The following is a 15,219-nucleotide window of genomic DNA, read 5'->3' on the forward strand; positions in this document are numbered from 1 at the left end:
GGACGTCTGATTCCATGCTGGATTCATCTTCTGGAGCTTCTCTTTTCAGCATTTTTGTCTTATCTGCCGTCACAAGATTGATCCCACACTGTAGTATTTTGTACCATTAGGGTGTATGTGCACTTAGGCCCTCTGGTTCTGAGCCCTCGATATGAAAAGTGTGGTCAGTCAGAATACAATATTAATAAGATTCTTCTGCTGCTGGAGGCTTAAGGGAACCCCAGGCTCTCTGTCCTTTTTTGTGCTTCCCCATTTATTCTGGCCACCAGTTGCCACTGGTTTAGATGAATAAAGCTGGGCCTTTTGTGTTCCAAGGTGCCATTTTTTTAAATTTAAATTGCAACAATATTTGTCGACTACTGCTTAGATCAATTGAAAAGATCCCTTTGTTTGGAAGTATCACCATGGAATGATTATAGTTAACAACAAGTGTGCTAAATACCAGTTTATCATCATATATTTATACAGAGAATACTAGATGTCAGACAGTGTATTATAAGTAAGTAATAACACACACACAAAAAGACGTACTCCTACAACCCACGCCTGAGGTACTCAGTTTCTCATCATTGGTTGTTATGCATTACTTAAAACCTGTGGCACTACTATACACGTTGACAAAGAAAAAAGTACATACTGTGATTATGCTTGTTAGTAATAAAAAGAAAAACAGTCAGCTATAGCTCCCTCCTCAAACTCCACCTTACCTATAAGAGTTATCAACTGCAGGTTAATCATATCATTTAATTAAAATTATACTTTTAGAGATGTTACCTTTGCTCGTGAGCTTTTTTAATTTATAAATTGGTTGCTGTATCATAACTGTCCATGAATAAAAAATAATTCTCCTTAATGCTGTAACAGAGTGGCGGCAGCACATTTCAGTGCAGCCCAGTCAGAGACAGCAGCTGCAGCAGGAGCAGAGAGGCGTGTTCAGTTTCGGTTCTAATTGATTATGTTATGTCTACACCTGTTTGGTCTGTTTCCTGTGCTTATTTACATAAATGTGTTCCTTTATTTATTATTTTATGTCTGGTTGTCCCCAATCAGGTTAGTATGAGCTGTACATAAGAGAATGGTGTCCTGGTTGGAGATGTGGATCCTGACTTGCATTCCAAATCAAAGTGCCTGTTCATTTTTTACAAACTGACTCCTCATTCTTTCCCCCACTGCCATAATCTGTCTCAGTGCTAGCAAATGTGTTTCCTGTCGCAGTGCCCAGTAAAATTAAATAAGAACTTTATTTGGAATATTAATCATTGCCAATAAAATAATCACTATGATATTCCCCCATTTTCTGAGCTATAAGTTTAAAGCCTCAATGATTCTACACAAAAACAAGCATATTCATGTGTTTTAAAAAAAAAAAGTAAGTGTATATTTTTAGAGTAAGTCAAATAAGATATTCACCTGTTGAATCGTTTTTTTTTTTGTTTTTTTGTTTTTGTGTTATTGGCTTCTATGAAAGTAAACAGATGGATTAGGGAAACAATCAACATTTGCTCAAAGTGAGTTTGAAGGTAAACATGAAATAGCATCACAAGTGCCTGGAGGTGAGGGGAAGACAACAACACATTCTGTATAAATTACTACATTAGAGGCTCACTTAATGCAGGAGTAAGTCTAGCCCTACTTCCTCTCTGATCTCTGTCAGAGATAGAGTGAAAGTTGAGATGTTGATTCCTACAGCCTGTGAACGACGATGGGAACGTGGTCCCTGAACATGCCTGATAAGTTTTGCCTTTGGTAGGTACCGGTAGGCTGATTTGAGTAAGGAAAGCTTTCAGGTATACAGGTAGTAGGAGTGTTTTCTTCAAGAGTGGTTTTAATTCGGTTGCTTATTGAATTCCTGATTTATTTACCTTGATTTTCACTCTGATTAAATAAGTGTTGAAATGTTTTAACTTTAAAATAGTAACAACTCTTCTGGTTATGTCATGGTTTGTTTTGCAACATATTGTCAACAAGAGTTAAATTGCTCTTATTTTGCAGGTACTAAACCTAAATTTGATCAGTCCGTCATTTGGCAATGTAATGCCAAATGGAGGGCGACAAATCAATTAAAAATAAAAACCTGAAATTAGATAAGTGTTCACCCCCTTTGCTATGACACTCCTAAACAAGCTCGGGTGCAACCAACTGCCTTTAGAATTCACACAATATGTTAAATTGAGTGAATCTGTGTGCAATAAAAGTGGTTAACATGATTTCAGATTAAATACACTTGTCTCTGTAAGGTCCCACAGTTGGGTAGTGCATTCAAAGCAAAGATACTAACATGAAGGTGAAGGAGCTTTTAAAACAACTCCGGGATAAAGTTGAGGAAAGACACAGACCAGGGGAGGGGCATAAAAAGATTTCAAAGGCATTTTGAATATCCCTTGGAGCACAGTCAAGCTGATCATTAAGAAGTGGAAGGTATACGGCACCACCCAGAATCTGCTTAGAGCAGGCCGTCCTCCCAAACTGAGCAGGTGGGTAAGAAGGGCATTGGTCAGAGAAGCCACCAAGAGGCCAATGACAACTCTGAAAGATATATAGAGTTCCATGGCTGAGATGGAAGAAACTGTCCATGTGTCAACAATAGCTGAGGTACTCCACAAATCTGGCCTGTATGGAAGATTGTCAAGAAGGAAGCCATTTCTGAAAAAAACCCAAGTAAAATCCCACTTGGAATTAGCAAAAAAGGCATGTGGGAGACTCTGGCAAAAGATTATGTCCAATGAAAAAAAATTGAACTATTTGGCCTAAATGCAAAGCGTTATGTCTGGCGCAAACCCAACACAGCACATCACCCAGGTAATACCATCCCTACTGTGAAGCATGGTGGAGGCAGCATCATGCTATAGGGATGCTTTTCATTGGCAGGGACTGGGAAGCTTGTCAGGATAGAGGGCAAAATGGATGGAGCTAAATACAGGCAAGTCCTTGAGGAAAACCTCCTTCTGTCTGCAAAAGACCTAAGACTGGGACGGAGATTCACCTTTCAGCAGGACAATGACCCCAAGCACACAGCCAAAGCGACACTAGAATGGCTTAAAAACAAGAAAGTGAATGTCTTAGAGTGGCCCAGTCAAAGCCTGAATCCTATTGAGAATCTATGGCAAGACTTAAAGATTGCTGTCCACCAACGATCCCCATCCAACTTGACAGAGCTTGAACAATTTTGCCAAGAAGAATGGATGAATATTGCACGATCCAGATGTGCAAACCTGGTAAAGACTTACCGCAAAAGACTACCAAGTATTGACTCGGGGGGGGGGGGGGGGGGGGTGAATACTTATCTAACCAAAACATTTCAGGTTTTTTTTTTCATTAACTGTTGTTTCACAGTAAAAATTCTCTTGCCTCTTCAAAGTGTTGAGTAGGTTGTGTAAATCAAAGGGAAAAAAAATCCCATTTAAATGCATCAAGATTTTAAGTTGTAGAACAACAAACTGTGAAAACATCTAAGGTGGGTGAATACTTATTATAGGCACTGTATATATAAGAAATGAATCATGCCTTTTTGTTGTTGCTCAGTTAAATGTAGGGAGATAAAGCCACACAGAATAATGTCAAAAAGGATAGAAGGAATAATTTAATAAAGATACATGTAAGTACAAAAAACATACAACTCTCTGCAGATAACACAAAATATACCATGAACATATTACGGTCCACTAGGTGTATGAAGTCCACTGCCATGCCTGTTGGTCTGTTAGTGGGATGTCCTTACTTTTATCTTTATTACATGTCCGTTGCTTATAGTTGTTATCTCATTTGTGGAGCAGTATGTTTCCACTATTTTTTTATGTGATGTTTTCTCAGTTGTTGTACCATGTTTACTCAGGCCCTCTTGGAACTGAAACCCTGTATTTCCATTACAAATGACATTCCAGGATTATTACTGCACTGCAGAGACAGATAGAGAAGTAAACAGCTACCCTGTAATGTTCCACAGTATTAGAATACTGTGCTGTGATACTGGCTGTGAATGTAGAAGCCTTTAGGCGACTTTCACGCAATTTGATTGGCTCTTGTAATGCTGAAATGTATCTATCTATCTATCTATCTATCTATCTATCTATCTATCTATCTATCTATATCTATCTATATATATATATATATATATATATATATATATATATATATATATATAATATATATACTAAACAAAAAATAAACATCTACACATAAAATAATATATATATATATATATATATATATATATATATATATATATATATATATATATTATATATATATATAAAAAACATATGTTTGCCCGTTCCATACACTTTCCAATATACTAAATTATATCTGTTCAATATTATATTTGTTCAATATACGGCTATATTTTTCACTTGCATAAGGGTTAGTAAAATTATTTTGTGAGATGGTTTGCTCAACCTTGCCAGTCTGCTTTAAATCATCAGTCCCAATAGTTGTTAGAAAGTACATTATATATATATGTGTGTGTGTGTGTGTGTGTGTGTGCATAGGGTGGTTAGTCCAAGCCACAATTGAATTCTATTTCCTGTGAATTCCAGTTTCCACTTTGCATCATAGGAAATCAGAATTACTTTGAAGATGTTTAGCCTTTGGAAAAGTGCAAAGCTTTAAGAACAGTAATACACTTTACCCAGGTACTCCATAAAATACTTTTGTAAGCATCCACTGAAGATTTCATACAAATGGACCAGATCAAACACACTATGATGGAGCAAAATATTGATGGATAGATGCCTTTAAGGACTAACCTAGAGGATGCTTTTGTCAAGAATAAACCATGTTGCTTGAAACAGGTTTAAATAAAGCAGCGAGAAAACATGTACAGTGTATAAGCAATGCACTTTGGCATATGGGTTTTCAGCCCATGACATTTAAATTTAAATAAATAAATACCTTTTCAAACTCCTGCCAGAATGCAATAGGAACAATATACTCCTTAGCTGATATATCTACTACAACTAGGCCTCAAGTTATTTTTAAAGATGTATATACTTTGTAAACATTGAAAAACATCTTCATTACACTGTATTACTGTGTTAGTGCTGCTCTTAAACAAGGATTTATATATTAAAACTGGGAACATAGAAGTATACCTTCACTGTTCTCAAAAACACACTCCATTCAGAAAGGCATGTTAACCATACTGAAACCTTGACAAGCTGAGAAGCTAAGCAAAATAAAAATTAAATGTAAGGATAGCATATACAATTCCTTTTAAATTGACTTAGTCATAGTGACTAATAACAAGCTTTTTTCTGCATCTCAAAACCCTAATAGCCAAGAACTTAACTATGGGGATCTACAGTCAGTTAAGACATTAATCTCTGTATCACTGTCCTTAATCTATAAGTAAAGCAACAATAGCTAATTTTATGAAAGGAAACCAGGCTCCCTTTCTAGGTTGTTTCTGGTGAGCTAAGCTTATTGAAATATAAGCCACTGTTGTGATTAAGCCACTGTTGTGATTAATATGTTTTGGTGATGACTTCCTTTTTGCGTGATTCAAAATGCTTAAATGTAAAAATACTATTTTCCCCAGCTTTCTTATTTGCAACTTGTCTTACGCTGCATCAAATAAAATAAAAAATTCTGAAATTTAAGATGTCGCAAAATGGTTGGATAGCAATAATATGGGTGTATTTAACCTTTTGGGGGAATCTGAAGTTACAGTTTTTATGAATCAGCCTACTGCAGGTTTTAATGTTACTAGAATGATTACAGCTTCCCCTCCACAATTAACTGAAAACATACAAAAGAAAATATGAATTGGGTTTCATGCTCTGAATCTGGATTCTACGAAATGCCTCATCAAGTGTCTAGTTTTTACGACTCAGGTGTTGGTTTCAGCACCCCTGATTCTTAAAAACAATTGATGTCATGAGGATCAGCTGGAATTTTAAAATGTATTACTAAAAGCAGATCTGATCTAGATAATTTAATTTACTGAACAAAGTTAAAAGAATATGAAAGAACTTTCAGCTTCCTCGTCTGAGTTGATGTATGATCACAGCCTTTATTGACGTTACAATAATTGCTGGAAGTTACAAATATACAGTAGCCGTGATGCATGTATTTTACAGCTGCATTTTGTATAAAATAACATAAATAATTGTATTAACTAAACAAAAAATAACAAATAACTAAATTATTCTTTATATTGCAGCTTTTCAAGAGGCTAATAATTCACATATTGTTTTGCTAATGTGTCTTTGGAATTGTAGAATTGCAAATCTTATGCATAGGATAACTTTTTATTAACATGCAACTGGTTACTAATAAAATCACCCCAAGCATCACCTGATATTTAGTAAAGAAATTCAAATACAGGTCTACACTAATCCATTCAAAATGATCTAGACAAGATTCAGAACTGGGCAGACACATGGCAAATGACATTTAATAGAGAAAAGTGTAAGGTACTGCACGCAGGAAATAAAAATGTACATTATAAATATCATATGGGAGATATTGAAATTGGAGAAGGAATCTATGAAAAAGACCTAGGAGTTTTTGTTGACTCAGAAATGTCTTCATCTAGGCAATGTGGGGAAGCTATAAAAAAGGCTAACAAGATGCTCGGATACATTGTGAAAAGTGTTGAATTTAAATCAAGGGAAGTAATGTTAAAACTGTACAATGCACTTGTAAGACCTCATCTTGAATATTGTGTGCAGTTCTGGTCACCTCGCTATAAAAAAGATATTGCTGCTCTAGAAAGAGTGCAAAGAAGAGCGACCAGAATTATTCCGGGCTTAAAAGGCATGTCATATGCAGACAGGCTAAAATAATTGAATCTGTTCAGTCTTGAACAAAGAAGACTACGTGGCGACCTAATTCAAGCATTCAAAATTCTAAAAGGTATTGACAGTGTCGACCCAAGGGACTTTTCAGCCTGAAAAAAGAAACAAGGACCAGGGGTCACAAATGGAGTTTAGAAAAAGGGGCATTCAGAACAGAAAATAGGAGACACTTTTTTACACAGAGAATTGTGAGGGTCTGGAATCAACTCCCCAGTAATGTTGTTGAAGCTGACACCCTGGGATCCTTCAAGAAGCTGCTTGATGAGATTTTGGGATCAATAAGCTACTAACAACCAAACGAGCAAGATGGGCCGAATGGCCTCCTCTCGTTTGTAAACTTTCTTATGTTCTTATGTTCTTATAATGATGGGAGCTAGGTTTTCTCTAATGAAATGAAGTGCAGAAGGTAAAGGGCTTCTTGCATTTACCACTGTACTATGTTAAAATCAGTTTTTTTTTTTTTTAAACAAATCATTGAGGCTTAAAATAAACAACCCAGGAGGTGAATGTGTTAAATCTAATACATCTAATTGTAAATAGTCTTAAATACTTTTTACTTTTTCTATTGTATTTATTTATTTATTTATTGCATTTATATAGCGCTTTGTATACAAAAGTATCGCAAAGCACTGTACAGTAGATAGCAGAAAAAAAGAACAAACCACAATACATTTTTTATAGCATGTCACACATACAACTGCCACAATCAGACCATTTAAGCAACAAATTTAAATAACAGTATACACGTAATACAAAAGCAGCAATTTAAAAGTTACATTAAAACCCACTAAAGCAAGAAAGCCATTTTATAAAAGTATGTTTTTAGTATTGACTTGAAACTGTAACGGTCCCATCTTCCTGGTCAAATGAATGCAGAGTATTCCATAATTTAGGACTTTACAAGAAAAAGCCCTCCCTCCCGTGTTGCTCTTGTTGACCCTAGGAATAATCAGCAGCCCCGTATCCTGTGATCTCAGCGTGTGGTTTGGAAAATGCGGGGTTAGTAACTCCTGCAAATAACTAGGTGCTAATCCAAATAGAATTGATTTTAAGATTTTGCTATGTAGTCCCACATTTCCTTTTAGTTGGTTCTGTGAGCACACTAACACAACCTGTGTTTTATCTGAACTCAACATTAGAAAATTATATGACATCCAATGCTTGATGTCTGTAAGGCAAGTAGCTAATAACACCCAGGCAGAAGAGATTCCTGGCTTTAGGGACACATATAGCTGGGTATCACCAGCACAGCAATGGAAGTTCACTCTGTGTCTGTGGATAATGTCACCTAACGGTAGCATATATAATGAAAACAGCAAGGGACCTAGAATGGAGCCCTGTGGAACACCACAGACAACTTCCGATAATGCCGATTTTACCTCCCCAATGTAGGCAAACTGAAACCTTCAGAAAGATAAGATTTGAACCAGGATAGGACAAGGCCAGACAGTCCCACTGTTCTTTCAAGATGATTCAGTAGGATGGAATGGTCTACAATATCAAAGGCAGCATTTAGATCCAGAAGAATTAAAAATGATGGAAAGCCCGAGTCAGAGCTTATCAGCAGATTATTCATAATCATTCATGTGCAGCGCACAATCCAGACTGAAACTGCTCAAATATACTTACTACTACTATACTACTACTAAGAGTTAGAAATTTTTGTAGTTGAATTACAACTCTCTCTAGAACCTTATCTATGAATGGTAGGTTGGAGATTGGCTTATAGTTATTGAGGACTTCAGGGTCCAAATTTTGTTTCTTAAGCATAGGCTTTACCACAGCTACCTTAAGAGCTGAGGGAACTATACCTGAGGAAAGTTAACTATTTATCATTTTTTTAATGTGTGTAGTAACACCAAGAACATCTTTTAATAGTTTTGTAGGAATAGGATCAAAAGAGCATGTAGTAGCCCTCATATGTTGAACTAGCTCTGTCAGTTCCTGTAAGGTAATCAAAGAAAAAGCCCCCATAGTAGCCTTAATATGTGTAGTTGGTAAAACTGTCCTCCTTAAAAGAAGATGTCTGCTGAATATTATTTCTGATGTCTAGAATTTTATATTTAAAGAAATGTAAGAAGTAATTTCAGCTGTCAGGGGAGCCAATGTCAAGGGTAGGACTATTAAGGAAAGGATTAATTAATTTATCTAGTCTAGCAAAAAAGAAATCTAGGATTATTTTTATTTGTTTAAATTAAATTAGAATAATATGAGCCTTCCTGATTTAACAAGGTGACCCGTCCATGCGATGTAATGAACGTGCAGTTTAGATTCTCGTTCTATCTTACCAGTTGAATCATTAAAACATTTTTTAAAAGACACTTTCTGAGTTTTGATAAGCTCTACAGTATCTAAGATACCAGTCAAGGTGGGGTTGTAGGTATTAACCAGCTCATCTGTTAATAAGGACTCAGAGCTCAATACATCAGAAAGCTTAACAGCAGTTGAAGAATTTTACCCAGGATTTAAATGTACAATCCACAGCGTTTGTAGATACTGGCAGATCCACCTTAAATGAATGGCAAGATAATCAGAAATAATACAATCTAGGGTTATGATGTGCTTAATAGCGAGAAAGTACCAGATCTAAAGTATGGCCAGAAATTCCAAGGAGTTAGAATCAGAATCAATGTCACCCAATAAAACAATCCTATCATATTTGACTGTCAATACAGATACCAAATTTTGTGAGAAATAACGTTTTTGACTTAGGTGGCTGACAAATAATTACATTATGAACAGGTAATGGACTGTTTAATGTCAAGGTTAAAACATCAAAGGATAAATAATTTTAACAATGTCCTGTTTGATTCTAAGTTCACTACAGAAAACAAAAGCAAGTCCACCTCCCTGCCCAGCAGAGCGAGCTTTCTGGAAAAAAGAATAGGTGGGGAAGCTTCAATCAGGGAAACATTGTCATTCTGTCGAAACCAAGTTTCAGTTAAAGAGAGAATATCAATGTTGTAATCCTGAATAAAATCACTAATTAACAGAGCCTTATTAGACAGAGACCTGACATTAAATATACCTAGAAGTAAATGTATATCACACATATCATTATTCAATGGATAACTTTTTTTCTTTTTTTTTAAGGAACTATTAATTAAATCCTCCAGGCAGATCCACAGTCAATCAAGATTCTAACACTGATGACAATTTTTTGTACATTTTTAACCTTGAAGCTATGTTCTTATTCTTCTTCTAACAATAATAATAATAATAAACACCACTATTAATACCTTATAGTATATTAACCAATTAATTTCATGGTAATAAAGACAACAAAGGACAGGTGGTTGCTGCATTCCAGAGGGATTCTCAGTGCTGGAAAATGTTCTAAGTATCCAGCTGTGGCTAGAGTATTGGTTGATCAAATCAACCCAGTAGGTCATGTGCAAACAAACTGAGAGTCAAAGGTTTTAAATACAGTAGTTAAAAAATGGATATTGCTTAATTAAGTAAATTACAATTGGATTTATATAAATGAAACAGCTAATCAATTAACACTTTTCAACATGTTTATTTAAATTTGCTTTGACTTTTGGCACAGGGACAGATTGTTTGCCAGTGTGTCTCCTTTACATCACTAAGCCTTGTCGCTGTTGTTTTACGTCTGATTTTCTATATACAGTATGAGGAAATCAAGAATAATTCAAGCCAAGAAAACCTCTCTGGAAATGCAAGCAATAAACACAGCAAATGTGATGTAATAGCAATGGACCAAATGAAAACATCATTGACTTGGCATTAAAGCTTGTTGACATTAAGCACAGTTGGCATTAACAAGAGTAACATTAACGGTTTCCATTAGCGTGAAGGGGTGAGAAATTAATTTCCCCACGTGACCGAGGGAGGGGTATTGAACTCTTTAAGAGACTAGTATTATTAAGTATTTCATACATGACAGAGGCAAGACCACAAAGCATTGTGCTCCAAAAGACTGCCAATGTGAAAACATTATAAAAGAAGAGTGCTGAGGCAGTCGTAAAGCAGAGTGCTTTCCGTTCTCCTTCAGTTTCTATTATGATATTTTTTTCAATAGTAACAAGGATGGCTAAAATGACAGCTGTATTATACTATTTTTCTTTGATTGCAAAGACAAGTTTAGCACCTCCAAGCTGGAAGCCTAAACAAATGTTTTACCCATGCATCATTATATACCATTATCTCAGCTGAAGGCTAAAGGTAGTTAAGTGATAGGGGAGGCTTAGTATACAAAACAGTTTAATTAAAAGCAGTACTCACAAATTCTAGTGATTTAATAAATGCTGAACTTATCAAGGACATTACATTATAGCTGTATATGTGAGCAATATTTAACCAATGCAATAACATGTGCCATGATTATTATTTATTCTAAATGTTGCAGGAATAGTTAGCTGTACCAAAATGTTCTAAATCATGCCCCTTGTACCACATTTATTATTGTATTGTTACAAAAATATTATTAGTTTCTGAGTGGCTTGTTAACACTGTCTTCAAGTTTTGTAACATTTTGCAGCAACTCTATTTTTCTTTCACAAAAATGTTGTAAATTTTGTTTTCAATAACCACCTTGATAAATGTCTCTGAATATGTCTATATAGCAAGACAGTTATTTAAAATTCAACATAACTGGTCACATGCATACCTTTTTTTTATTCTGATGCCTATTCTGTATTTATTTATCGGTAGCCCTATTCAGTCATTTGATGTGGTAATATCAATATTGCTGTTGTTGTCCACTGTGTGGTTAGTGGACTAAATAAATCTTGTTTCCTTAATACAAAGGCATAACGAAACAGATTTACTGTGCCACAAAATGCACCGAGTTTCCCCCAGATATTTACCACCAATGAGAGAAATGCCTACAATGTCTTCCACAGCGTTTCACACGTATGCAGAGACCTGTTGCTCACTCTAGGTTAAGAGACATACACTTGTAGAATTCTATGGCTTGACGTTAGTCAAAGTCTATAAACTGATAGACAACCTCTCTCTCTCTTTCCTACATTAGAGCTGGTTTCAACTTATGGTTCTACATATTTCAAATCAGATGTAACAAACTATATAAAGCTATGGCCACATTTTTTGCACCACCTAGAATTTTAGAAGGAAAAAAAAAACATAATTGATATCTTTTATTTAACATCATGTAATCAAAGAAACTACAAAATTATATTGCAAGTGTCTACCGGAAGCCATGAGAGTAGTACAGTATTTCATGTAAGATCTCAAAATGTCATAATACATTTTTGTGAGTTTTCTGTAAAATATATGGAAAACTACAAAGCGGTATGTTATTCAATATGTTAATGTAACACTATTCAGCAGGTTTCACTTGACTTTATGCATCAAAATTAGTTAATTCTATAGGGTAATGCAAAACTTTTGGCTGTAGCTGTACTGTATTTTTATTTATTTATTTATTTATTTATTTACTGGACATAGTGAGAGAACGTGTATTGTTTTACAGTTCTAATTGAGAAGAACTGTACTTAACCCTTAACCAGAAATGTCTGAGGTATAGGTGAAAAACATAGTGCTATGTTAAAATATTATCAGAATTTTCATTGTTAATAATAATAATAATAATAATAATAATAATAATAATAATAATAATAATAATAATAATAATAATAATAATATTTTGGGTTTTTTTTACTGTAGAATTTGTTACCATGGTTCCCTGGGGTTATCAAGCTAAGGCACAACAGCATTTGTAGAGTGAGCTTGCTGGTTCAAATCCTGTTGGTGCTGAGATGCTGAGCTGCATTTGCCTTTGTGCTCCCATGAATTGGAGAGGAAAATCAGCAGATGATATTGTCAAGTCCCTCTTGAGTCCAGACAGAGCCTTGCCAGGCTGACGTGACTGCAAGAATGGAGGTTGTCTGCTCAGTGGTGATGTGACACTGGACAGTTGAGGAATGAGGAAATGCTGTGACTAATTATCAATCATCACTTTATCTGTTTATCTTTTGACAGAGGTAGAACAAGCAGCAGAAGCACATCCTCCAATAACACTGTCAAGACTGCCCTGAGGTAAAAAGTTACCACGGCCTCCATCCTCTCGTCTCTTACATAAACCTGTCCTAATTATCAGACCTGTTTATGCGAGCACTTTTCTTTCATTGGCTTTGAGCTGAAATCTTGAAAGTTTCTGTAACACCCCCTTCTGAATTTAAAGGAGCCCAGGTGTAGGTAAATCTGTGCCGAGACATTTGATGCATCATTGAGTTATAGATATTATAAAACATGTGCTTCACTTTTAAGGTCCTGCATTTTAATTTCAATAAAGTTGTGTTCTACTTCTGCTTTGAGTGACTTGAACAGAATCAGTCATTCTCTGGAAGGCAGTTTGCTATTCTGTGAATGGGAGCCTTTGTGACTTTTGTAATTAATAGAGACTACTGTGTCCAGAGAGATTCTACTTGTTAAACAAGTAGTACATGTACTATATCCCAGATAGGTTGTTTTCTGTTGTGATCACATCAGTTATATGTTGTCTACTTCTGTATTTATATTGCACCTGTAACCTATATAAAAAGATATTGACCCACCATGTGGAAGCTGGCAATAGGAAAGTGCAAATTCTGTTTTGAATAAGTGAAGTTCATTGTCCAGTAACCCTTGTATACTTCTGTTAAAGCCAATAGCCACCAAAGATTAAACTCCAGCAAGTACCTATAACCTTCATGTGAATGAATAAAGTGCTGAGGAGATGCAGGGTAGAAACATATCAGTGTAAACCTTGTTACTGTTGCTTCTCATGGCTTCAACTAGACACCAGCTCAGGGCTTTAGAAGGTGAGAGCTGTTGTTTAACAATCAAGAGCTGTGTTAAACTGAGCAGTCTTCTGTTTTGTAGCTGACTTTGAAGTAGGTCTTATTTTGCCTGAAGGGTGGCAGTTAAAAGTACTAATATATTTCATGTGTAAATGCTATTTAAAGAGCACTATCTCATATCTCCCTGTGGCCTTTATTACTCATAACTGAGAATTTAAATATTTACTATAATGAAACTTTAGATTTATAATACAGGTGTCAATGAGTGAATTATACATACATTTTAATAGGGATTAGTTGTTAATTGTCCTCCTCATCAAAAAGTTGTGATTGTATTTATGAAAGTGTATTTATGCCATTAATAATTGGCATAAAAGTTCACTGTTTTCTTTTTACACCATCACCCAGTAGCACACTTACTTAACCACACAGGAACACAATTGCTTTTAACTGGATTGTTAATACATCATATTTACTATATACATCGAAATTACTGGTACAAAATTGCTGGGATGCTTATGCTTTGCTGCCCCCAAGTGGGCGTTTTTAATTAGTTCTTTATAAAATATTTTTGCAAAGAGTTCTACAAGTCACACATAAAAAAGAAGCTTTTACTAAAACAGCCACCATTTTAATCAAAAGGTATTTTTTGAGGCCCATATATTTACATGCCACTGTGCTGTTGTGTTTTGAAATATATGAGCTGGAATTGCTCAAAATCAATTGAAGTGTGTACTGATTTTTAGGGTCGTAATCTGAAAAGACTGTAAGTTTCACACCCAGTGGCTAAAACATTATATGAATGATCATTTTGCTCATATGCAGCTATGGTCAACAGTTTTGCATCATCCTATAGAATTAATAAATTGTTAACATAAAGTTGAATGAAACTTGCTGAATAATGTTGTGATAGAATTTGAATTACATACCGCTTTGTAGTTTTCCATATACTTAACTCGCGAAATCTAACATAAAATACTGTACTACTATTATGGCATCCGGTAGACTTTTGCAATGTCATTTTGTAGTTTCTTTGATGATATTTGGAAATCAGGAGCAACTGAAGAAAATTTTTAAAAATAACAACTTTTTAAAAATGTAATAGCAATATCAGTAAGTTACAAGCGAAATGCTTCTGTTTTTTATATTTCTCACAAAACATATGAACATCAAGGTCTGAAATTGGCAGATTTCATGAGTATGGGAAAGTATGCAAACACTGAATAGGGGGCAGGCCACAGCTTCACACAGCTGTACATCTCTGGCGATATTTCAGGCAAATTACAAAATAAAGATTTATAATAAAAAAAAAAACAAATGCTATGTGTCAGGGATGGACACTGTTAACTATGCATTTCTATAAATAATAATAAAGTTAATTATGTTCTACAGCAACAAATTATGGAATGCTCTAAACACCTTTTTTTATGAAACATATAAAAAATGAGAAACAGACCCCCAAAATCAGTTGGTTTGCCAATAGAAGACAAATATTAGTGGTATGGTTTGTGGCCACTATGGCGAGCTTTGGTTTTGGGCCAAAAAAATAAAAATAATCAGTCGGGCCAATGTACAATGACTCAGAAATGCATTAACTGCATCTGCTTGGGGATAAGACTTTTGCTTCTTTTTTAATCCTCTACTTATAATATCTTGCTGTA

At 35.1% G+C, this 15,219-nt stretch overlaps 1 long non-coding RNA gene across 1 annotated transcript in view; it reads left to right on the plus strand.

Moving 5' to 3' along the window:
- LOC121315346 overlaps positions 1–12,812 on the plus strand; it is a 28,135-nt gene extending 15,323 nt beyond the window's left edge. Inside the window, exon 3 of the long non-coding RNA XR_005950253.1 lies at positions 12,759–12,812. This is a non-coding gene — a long non-coding RNA (uncharacterized LOC121315346). The remainder of the gene's footprint in view (positions 1–12,758) is intronic.
- Positions 12,813–15,219: the final 2,407 nt, after the last annotated feature.

Source organism: Polyodon spathula, chromosome 5 (genome assembly GCF_017654505.1).
Source record: "Polyodon spathula isolate WHYD16114869_AA chromosome 5, ASM1765450v1, whole genome shotgun sequence".
In the NCBI taxonomy this organism is placed as follows: domain Eukaryota; kingdom Metazoa; phylum Chordata; class Actinopteri; order Acipenseriformes; family Polyodontidae; genus Polyodon; species Polyodon spathula.